This window comes from Mauremys reevesii, linkage group 4 (assembly GCF_016161935.1).
Source record: "Mauremys reevesii isolate NIE-2019 linkage group 4, ASM1616193v1, whole genome shotgun sequence".
In the NCBI taxonomy this organism is placed as follows: Eukaryota; Metazoa; Chordata; order Testudines; family Geoemydidae; genus Mauremys; species Mauremys reevesii.
The window spans coordinates 63,244,358-63,254,365 of NC_052626.1; the positions used below are offsets into that span (position 1 = coordinate 63,244,358).

At 44.2% G+C, this 10,008-nt stretch overlaps 1 protein-coding gene across 7 annotated transcripts in view; it reads right to left on the minus strand.

The window, feature by feature from the left end:
* Positions 1 to 7,988, minus strand: part of TTBK2 (tau tubulin kinase 2) — a 195,799-nt gene extending 187,811 nt beyond the window's left edge. For 3 of the 7 annotated variants that reach the window (XM_039536224.1, XM_039536220.1, XM_039536223.1), the window contains exon 1: positions 7,503 to 7,874. The gene's annotated coding sequence lies outside the window, so the exon portion shown is untranslated. Of the gene's footprint in view, positions 1 to 1,786; positions 1,838 to 7,502 lie in introns of all 7 variants that reach the window. The other 4 variants (XM_039536219.1, XM_039536221.1, XM_039536222.1 and 1 more) reach the window with 4 other exon arrangements.
* Positions 7,989 to 10,008: the final 2,020 nt, after the last annotated feature.

The window sequence follows — 10,008 nt, forward strand, 5'->3', positions numbered from 1 at the left end:
CTCTGCTTTTGCTGCTGCCTCTCCCCACAGAGCTAAAGCAGTGGGCCCTCCCCGCAGCTCCCAGCCGTTTGTGGCTGCCTCCTCATGCAGCTAGCACTTAGGAACTGCAGAGAGGGGCCATTGAGGATAAGAGGGGAGACATGACTCAAGCTGTTGGGGGGGGGGGGAGGACAAACCTTTAAAATTGTGTCCCCCCACTCTCAACAGGCACTAGTCATCTCTGCCAGAAGCTCCTAGTCCCACCACCCTGTAGCAGGGCAGAAACTCTGAGCCCCTCCCTCCCTCCCTCGTCTGGTAGGCAGAGAATAAGAGGAGTATGGGGGAGCACCGCAAGACGCACTTTAACTGTAAAAGAGCAGCATGAGGCTCGCGAGCCACGGTTTGGCCACCCCGTTATATTACTTCTTTGTTTGGCACTGGTGCGACCGCTGCTGTAAAACTATGTCTAGTTCTGGTGTCCACACTTCAAGAAGGATGTTAAAAAATTGGAGAGGATTCAAAAGAGCCATGAGAATGTTTAAACTTAACTTGACTACAGACTGTAGGTTCTCAAATGGGGAATCAAAAAGTAATGACTGAGGGCTCGTCAATTTAACATGTTTGGAACCAGGATTATAGGCAGCCTTATCTAATGATCAGAGCAAGAGTCAGCATCAGGAATCAAACCAAGAGGTCAGAGCTGGAGTCAGAGTCAGATATCAGAGCTGATGGTCAAAAGTGAGGCATAGCAGCAGGAACCAGATATGAGACAAGGAGCAGCGGTAAGGCAGGAACTGAGATTAGGTGCTGGAGTAAGGCAGGAGAAACCAAGAACAGGACAGAAGCAGGTCAGGAACCAAGAACAGGATTGGATGCAGATCACAGGACACAAGCAAAGAGTGGGGTCCAATGTGGCAGCAATAGGAAGTCTGCTCAATTGTTTGGACAATCCAACCAGGTCACTTCCTGGCTTAAGTCATGAGTGCAAGCCAGTCAGGCACTCTAGACCTTGGATGTACTGACAGGACTTCCTCTATGACCTGACCTTTCAAGATTAGTGAGGTGCTGCTTCATCTGTCTCTCCTGGTGGTGACAAGGGAGTGTCAGTGACCAAGGGTCCTCAAAGCCCCAGATTCTAGACCCACCTCCTTCAGATCCTTACACAGCTGACATAAGGTATAACAAGATCCAATGCCCGAAAGCTGAAGATAGCCAAAGTCAGGACTATAAACAAGATGCAAATATTTTAACAGTGAGGGTAATTAACCATTGGAACAATTTGCCAAGGGTTATGGTGGATTCACCATCACTGGAAATTTTTTAAATCAAGATCAGATGTTTTTCTAAAATATATATTCTAGTTCAACCACAGTTATTGGACCTGAAGCAAGAATTAATTCAGGGAAGTCCCATGATTTGTGTTATGCAGCTCAAACTAGATGATCACAATGGTCTCCTTCTGGCCTTTTATATATACACACATATATACACACACACACACACATATATATATACACACACACACACACACACAGTGAGAAAGTGTTTAGGATGAGATGGCTGAAGAGTCTGTATCGATCATCAAAAGATGACTACGAAGTAGCATTAGTAATCAAATAATAATCTTCCCATGTAAATTTAGTTTGCCACAACACTGCTCTTAGATCACAACAGTATACCTAATAGTCCAACTGTTAGATGACCAAAAGGCTTGTAAGTCTTTTGGTGACCTTCTCTGTAGTTCAATTTGTGTATTGCAAACATACGGTTCAATATGCCAAAGAAGTCATGTCACACAATTTCTTACATAATAGAAGAGTCCTGGTCCAAGCGGAGATGTTCTTTTTCACCAGCTGAGCTGCCAAATAAAACACATAAACAAACCTACTCCCATTATTAATCTAACAGACAAGAAGAGTTTCCTCAAAGCCGTTACAGCCTTTCATGCAATCCATATTTAGAAAATAAACAATAAATATTAAATATTCATACTACATTTTAAAGTACGTATTGTATTGTGCTGCCACCAGCAGCAGTGCAGAAGTAAGGACAGCATGGTATGGTATTGCCACCCTTACTTCTGCACTGCTGCTGGCAGAGTGCTGCCTTCAGAGCTCGGTGCCCAGCCAATAGCCACCACTCTCTAGCGACTGAGCTCTGAAAGCAGCGCAGAAGTAACAGTCGCAATATCATGACCCCGTTAAAATAATTTTGGGACATGCCCCCCCTCCAACTCCCTTTTGGGTCAGGACCCCCAATTTGAGAAATGCTTATTTCCCCCATGAAAGCTGTATAGTATAAGGTAAAAGCACACAAAAGACCAGACTTCACAGGGGGAGATAAGATTTCACGGTCCAGGACGCATTTTCTATGGTCATGAATTTGGTAAGCCCCTATGTATCACAGAACAACATATTTTAAAAGTCAAAGTAAAAAGGCTAAAAGAAATAAAGTTTTTGACTTAAAAATGGAGTGACTGAACAGAGTTTTTTTCATTTGTAAATTAAAAAAATATCTAAAGGTCGTTTTTATGGGATAGTGATTCAGTTTAAAAAAAAAAAAGTTTGCATAATGACGACAGAACCCTAATAGTAGTACAGCATTTTATAATTTCTAAAGTTACCTATAGCAATGAGTGCTCCACCAGCAAAAATCACAAGTAATCTTTTTAACAAATTTTTCACCATTTTGAAAGCATTATGCAGAAAGGAGTATGCCAAAACCGGCATGAACTGAATTTCTACTGCAGAGAGAACATGCTCAGGAGAAGACTATCACATGGCAAATAAAGTCATGTGATTCTGTGGTGACAATCATATCAATAAACAGGTTCACATCTAAGAGGATATAGTAAATATAATAAATAGACAAACTCCTCACAAAAAAGTCACCAATGCTATTTAAAAAGTAGAGTAGGTTATTTAAAAAAAAAAAATTATTAAGTCCACGTTTAAGACCCAGAACAATCCAACTGCCCTGGATAAGTTATACCATTTTCTGGCATCCATCCTTCTGTGATTCCAGATCTTGTTATTCAGAACCAGACATAATGTGAGAATAGGAGATCCCAACATCAAATATCATTAGTAGTGTTGTCCCTTTTGAACTGTAGCAGCTCAAAGTTCAAGGCCATGGGAATATTCTAATTGGGGGCAGAAATTGACAATAGAGTCCCATATTTTCTTTGATGCAATCTTGTTTATTTACAAGTAATGTGCAAAGTCCTACTTCTCCAAATGCAGGAGGAACCAGAAACACAAGAATAGTTTCTTAGCTTACGGTCCCAAACCTTTTAAACCTTTCCTCCCCCACACACTTTACCCCAAAACAATACTCAAGCAAAATCCCCTCGACCCACCTAGCCTAAAACTCCTTTTTAGTTGGGGGTTTGTGATTAACTGATGTGTGCATTCAAACCCATCAACGTCACTGAGTTGTTTTTTTAAACTCAGCCCATAACAAGGTTTCATCCAGCTCAGTCATAACAACATGTATTGTGTTCTCTTATGAGCATACCGCACTCCATACCTAGCTCAGGATGAAAAATGTAATGGGGTTCAGCACATACCACAAATTTTTAATAAACGGGGTGGAAGAAGCTGTCAAATGGAGAGTATACATATATCGAAAGTTGGAGAAATCTGACAATTTAAAAAAAAAACCACACACACCCCCCCAAAAAAAACCCATCCTGAAGGTTTTGATTATAAACTAAGACCAAGTAAAAGGCTAGGTGATGTTTTGAGAGAAGGGATATGTAGGGGCATCACAAGGCATGGTGTAAAAACTGTCTAGACCTAAATTTTGCTTTACAAAAACTATTTACATTATGTGGTGTTCAAGATTTTCAATGAAGACCTTTGTTAAATGTTGTCCTGTAGCATACACAGTCCAACCAATAAAGAACAGGGCGGGTGCATAAGAAATTATATTATCCTGTCTAGTTTCACTTTCTAAACTGAGTGAAATGCAATAGATACAAAAATTATGAAAGATAAATCAGATATTTAATTCCTATGTTAATATTCTAACAAGTCAAAAGAGGTAACTATATATATTTTATTTTAATCTGATGAACAAATCTCTTTCACCACTAATGCCAAGAAGAAATCAATACATTGTCTGGTTGATGGCAAGTCATTTTTAACCAAAGCATAATCTACAGTTCTTGGATATTTTAGTGTGCAATTTGTAGTAATCTGATTCTGCAAACTTTAACTCTTGTATGATTAGTACATTGTCTACTAAACATGATAAATTTTGAATGGTCTGTTAGGTTCCTGGTTTATCTGTCACTGGAGGAGAGGGTGTTTCAAGAGGTGGAAAGGGGAGGGGGAAGAGTGGCTGGCTGGCCGGCCCATATACCAGGCATCCCTCTGAGATTGCAAAGAATAGTATTGTCTTAAATTGAATATGCAGCTGTCTCTCTGCCCCTTTAGCCAGATTCTACAGTTTTGAATAGTGGTTTAAGAGAGCAGAAGGTGACGATGCAGAAAATGGGAATACACAGAAACTATACAGAAGACCAGCTTAGACTTGATCCTACTGTAAGAATACACTGACAAGTCTTAGTTTAACAGGAGATATAAAAAGAATATTGTTGATTGTCCATTCCAAATTGATGTTTAATACTTTATATACAAAAATAACTGGCTGTATCAGGGCTCTCTAATTTTCTTGCAATAAAAGTTAAAATATAGTTATGCATAAAGAAAAGTGTTTTCCTTTTAGAAAACAAACCAACTTTTATTTTAGTATACATATAACCCTCTGTGGCCTGAAAACTGCAGTGTTACAATTTAACAGAAAATGCAACATGCAGTACTATATAACTCCATCAGACCTGATTAATGTCTCATGGACTTCCACTCTCACACATTTTCTATCAGTCTGAATTTCTCTGCCTAATCCCCCTATTGCTTCCAAAATACCACAAAGAGGTTAAAGACACGGTGGCTACCAAGTACACAGTAGCAGATCTGAAGCAAATCAAAATAAAAATGGAAATGTTTTCTGAAGAAAGCTAATAATACATTTCCATTGTATACAGTATTAGATATACTGTGCCAAAAATAACTTTATGAAAGCCAAATAAAAAGCATTAGCAAAAAGTACATAGTCACTTTTTTATACACATCACAAATCACTTTGCTCATCCTTTACAAATCAAACTGATGTTAACAAGACTACCTCTAGAATAATACTTTAACTTTAAGACTTAGTACTTTGCTTACTCAAATACATTACTAGGGCATTTCACTGTATAATCCTGAGAAGTCATTGTCAAGAGGTGAAAAGATTTTGTACTGAGCTACGCCGAATATTGAATACATTTGTCCCACATTTCACTGTTGAGAGTCAATGCTACTGTGGACACACAAAAAATTGCAGGACGATAGAACAAGAGGTTAAAAGTGATGTCAAGTACTGTAGCAAAAATGAATTAACACACACCCAGATACACCCCAGCAAAGACACAGCATTACCTACAGAGGATTTATAACAAAAACTAAGCTTTTGGCAGATCTGCAACATTGAATTCATCCTTTCATTTCAATGCTAACTATATTTAAGAGGTATTAAACTGAACAATAAGCAGTACAATATTCTTTGCATCCCCCATCCCAATAATCAATATATCTTATTGGCTTTAAATTATTATTCTGATACTGCAACTTCACTGCTCAACTTCAGAATCTCCACTCATTCTGAGGTTTTTACAGGACCTCATTTCTTAATATTAAAAAATGTATATAGCAACAAATGTATCAAGCCACTTAATAAATTTCTCTCATTTAAAATAAAAGCAGCTTGTTAATTTTAAATACTGTTTCTCCATGTACACTGTCTGCATAAGAAATGTCTTCACTATAATCCATTTCACACATTCCCTTTCACCTTCATCATAAATACCTTCAGCATAAATACCATGCATTGTATAGAAGATGTAAAGCTATAAACATGCCACTTCTTTTGTTCTTACAATTTCTAATGAACTATTGTATGTCAATTGGAAGTCCATCCCTGTCTACACTAAGGAGTGTTTCCTATTTCCACAGCATATTTAACCGTCAAGGTTAGAAATTCCATACCAATCTTTGTCCTCTCACTGCTTTTGCTCTCATGATAACAGAAGTGCAAGGATGCTGTAACACAGCTTTCAACCCTCATCTATACATTCAGAAATAATATATTTTGTTACATCCTTAAATACTACCAGTAGCAGATAAAATCGTATTTTTAAAAGGCCCTTGCCATATTAGGTTTGTTTGTTTGGTTATTTGTTACAACTGTGGCCTACTGAGGCATATCTCATATCTGTATTCATATATTGATGCAACTGCTGTTAATGTCTCTAGTGCTTAATGTGACAGACACCAGACAGATTCTCCATCCATCCTTGCCCATACATGTATATAATACACACACACGTCCATAGCATATTTGTATAAGAAAAGGAAACAGACAAAATCTATTATAAACTTGGCTGTTTCAACATCAAGTGACAAATATCTGCTAATAATATTGTGTATTCTCTTCTAGTAAGAGAAACTAAAAAGCATAATCATGTCCCTATAAATTTAACTTCAAAGTAGAAAGGCCAAGGTGGAGAGTAAGGCTGCTGGACTCCAGTACCTGGTGACCTTATATCAAATAAAGGAGTAACTATTCTCCCCCTCCAATCTAGACAATCTGTGCTGTACAGTAATAACAATATCTTTCAGAGCATCCTGTAGCATGCTAAAGCTTCTGTGCACCTTTTATGCCATCAGCATTACACCATAACTAAGATTTCAATAATAATCGTCTTACAATATATAACAGCACCTCTCATCCAAACGACCCAATGTGCTTTTATGCAGCAAAAAGCCATCCGTCACTGGCAGTCCATCTGCAACCAGTCGGGAAATTATCTAGCAATGGGATCTTATCTTGCCGTAGCCCGGAAGGTTCCTCCCTTGCCCCTTAGCGCTCATCACCCTTATGTCATCGGTTATTACCCATTAACGGGCACACACAAATTACAATTCTCCCCTAGCTCCGGCACGGCCAATCCTGAATGGTCCCACTCGCTTTCCAGCCCCAGTCGCCATCTGCTAAGGCAGGGGTTCTCAAACTGGGGGTCGGGACCCCTCGGGGGTCACAAGGTTATTACATGGGGGGTTACAAGCTGTCAGGCTCCACCCCAAACCCCGCTTTGCATCCAGCATTTACAATGGTGTCAAATATATTAAAAAGTGGTTTTAATTTATAAGGGGGGGGGTCACACTCGGCGGCTTGCTGTGTGAAAGGGGTCACCAGTACAAACATGTGGGAACCACTGCGCTGCGGGATGCGCCAGCGAATAATGCCTGGACATTTCTAGCTCCCCTGGCATCCCGCCCGCCCGCGGGCCCTGGGCCCCCGTCCCCAGCGTGGAGACAAAGGACCAGCCATAAACAACAACAACACAATAGTAAGGCGGCGGCGGGGCCCGGCGGGGGGCAGGTCTGGACCATCTGAGCCTCGCGGGCGGCGCTCACCTGGAACGCGGCCGAGCCGGCGGCGGCGGCGGCTCCTCCCCGACTGGGAGTCAGACGGCGGGGGGCCGGGTTAACGCCTGCGGCCCCTCAGCTGCGGTCAGGGCTAGCGCCGCGGGGCCCGGCTCAGCCGGCTGCCCATCGCGTGCGGTCTCTATGGTGACTGGCGGGCTGGGAGGGAGCCCGCCGGGCGGGGTGACTCGTGCCGAGGGGCAAGGCGCGCTAGTGGGGTACTGCGGGGCCCGTGCCCCGCCCCAGCAGGGTTAACCCCTTCTCTGCCGCCCCTCCCATGCCTGCTGCAGTCCCCGCTGGACCCGACTGGTCCCGCTACCGTCGCAATAAACGCCCCCCACTCCGAGCGCCAACTAGCCTGCCGTCTCTGAGAGCACCGCCCATCTGCAGTCACGCTGGGCGCTGATTTGACGGCTACCGAGCTTCTCGCCCGCCGATTGGCTGACAGGAATATCACTGATGATGACAGGAGGGCGTACCTTGGAAATACCGCTGCCTTCAGGTTTGCTTGAGAGCAGCGGTAACCAGTTAACAGAGTCACAATGGCAGAAATGCATTCTGGGTATTGTAGTTTTCCGGCTGCCGCGGCGGAGGTGATGGGGGGCCGGGAGGCGTTGAAGGAGGCGGGAGGCGATAGTTAAAGCCCAGGGCTAGGAGCCGGGACTCCTGATTTCCTGTGACTTACCCAGGCGGAGTGAGGTGCCCTCTGTTCCGTGCAGGGTCACGGTCTGCGCTCATCACCGCAGCGTGCCAGCGCCTTCCCGGGGTGCGTTGGGAGCATCTCGCCTCTGCAGCCCGGGCTCTGGTTCCCCTCGCTCGAGTGAGAGCAGCAGAGTAGCTGCGTCCCCACTGCATTGCTAGCTCCACCCTCAGCAGCACTCCAGCTGCAGCCTGCGCTCCCCCAGCAGCCGGCGAGCTGAGTGTTACCTCTGCTAGAGGTGCGTGTGGATGCACAGGAGTGGGGTTAGTGCAACCGTCGAATGATGCTTTGTGCTAACACTGCAGAGAAGACAGGCTCTAAGAGACGTGACTTGCAGCTGTTACATCCATGTAGTTTATTCTCCATCTCCGCCTGCGTCTGCCGGTGTGGGGGTTAGGGTTTGTTTTCTGTACTTACACGCTGCTCTGTGTTTATAGTAAAGGAAGGTTCAAGAGTGCACCTTGCATTTTGTGGTGAGGTTTGTGACAGTTCTTCACTCCGGTGGGAGTTCCCTCTGTATTTTTGGCCCAGCCTTGAATTAGGCTCCATCTCTCCAGCACCAATGAGCCCTTATCCTTATAGTAGAAAGTTCCATAGGTGAGGCGTGGAGGGACATGCAGAGTCAAGTGCCCCCACAGAGTGCTGCTTGGCATGCCTGGGGGGCGGGGGATGGAGGGGAAGAGAGAGGGGCTCTGTCCTCCTGATGCATCTGCCCCCGGGCACCCTATGCCACTTTCTCTGGCAGCCAGGCCCCGGCCCAGAGTGAAAGGGGCAGGACCCCAGGAGCAGCCAGTTTTCACACTGGCTGCTCTGGGTCACTGCTCTGTGCAGCACATCACAGCTGCTGCCTGAGAGAGCCTGGCTGGGAGGTGACTGAGTTGGGGACAGGGGCCGAGCAAGCCAACATCCCCTCTCCCCACCAGCATGGTTCCAGCTTGCTCATCTCCTGTGCCCAGCAGCCAGGCCTGGGCAGAGAGCAGAAGGGGTAGCCTGCTCCTGCTACGACCACCTCCTCAGCCTGGGAGGAGGACAGACACCCACCCCCACACAGCCCCGCAGGTAATTCTGGTGGGGCAGAGACAGCATGGTGGCCCCTAGCTGGGCATGGAGGGGTGGCAGCACTGGACAGAGGAGACACATGGTGGGGGGGGGGGTCGCGTATCCTCTCCTTTATATTGTGCCCTCTCTGCCGTATAGGAAGGCTGGAGGCGCCTGCTTCTTACCTCTTCTCATATGTCAAACCACCAATTTCTCTCCAAAATTCCTCCCAAAAATATAAATAGCAGCCTTTCCAAAATTACTTCCATTCATTTCCAGGATCAATCCCACTTATTCCCCATGCACACTATTCATATCTGTACTATATAGTGCACATATGCTACTCAATTTAGAGATTCTAACCTTTCTATCTCAGGGTTTTATATTGCCACCAATCACTACAGTACTTGCACACCTCTATGTAAAATCAATAATAGCACAGTGAAAAGTTCTGCTTGGAGGAGAGTGTGTATTTATTTTTATATTAAATTTCTGGGTACACGTCTGGCTCTGTTGATCTGTTTCCTTATTTCCTCATGCAGGTACTGTAGTTTTGAGAATACACCTACAAAATCTCCACCAAGCATTCTCAAAACTACAGTACCCGCACGAGGAAATAAGGAAACAGATCAACAGAGCCAGAGATGTACCCAGAAGCCTCCTACTGCAAGACAAACCCAAGAAAGAAACCAACAGGACTCCACTGGCCATCACATACAGTCCCCAGCTAAAACCCCTCCAGCGCATCATCAGGGATCT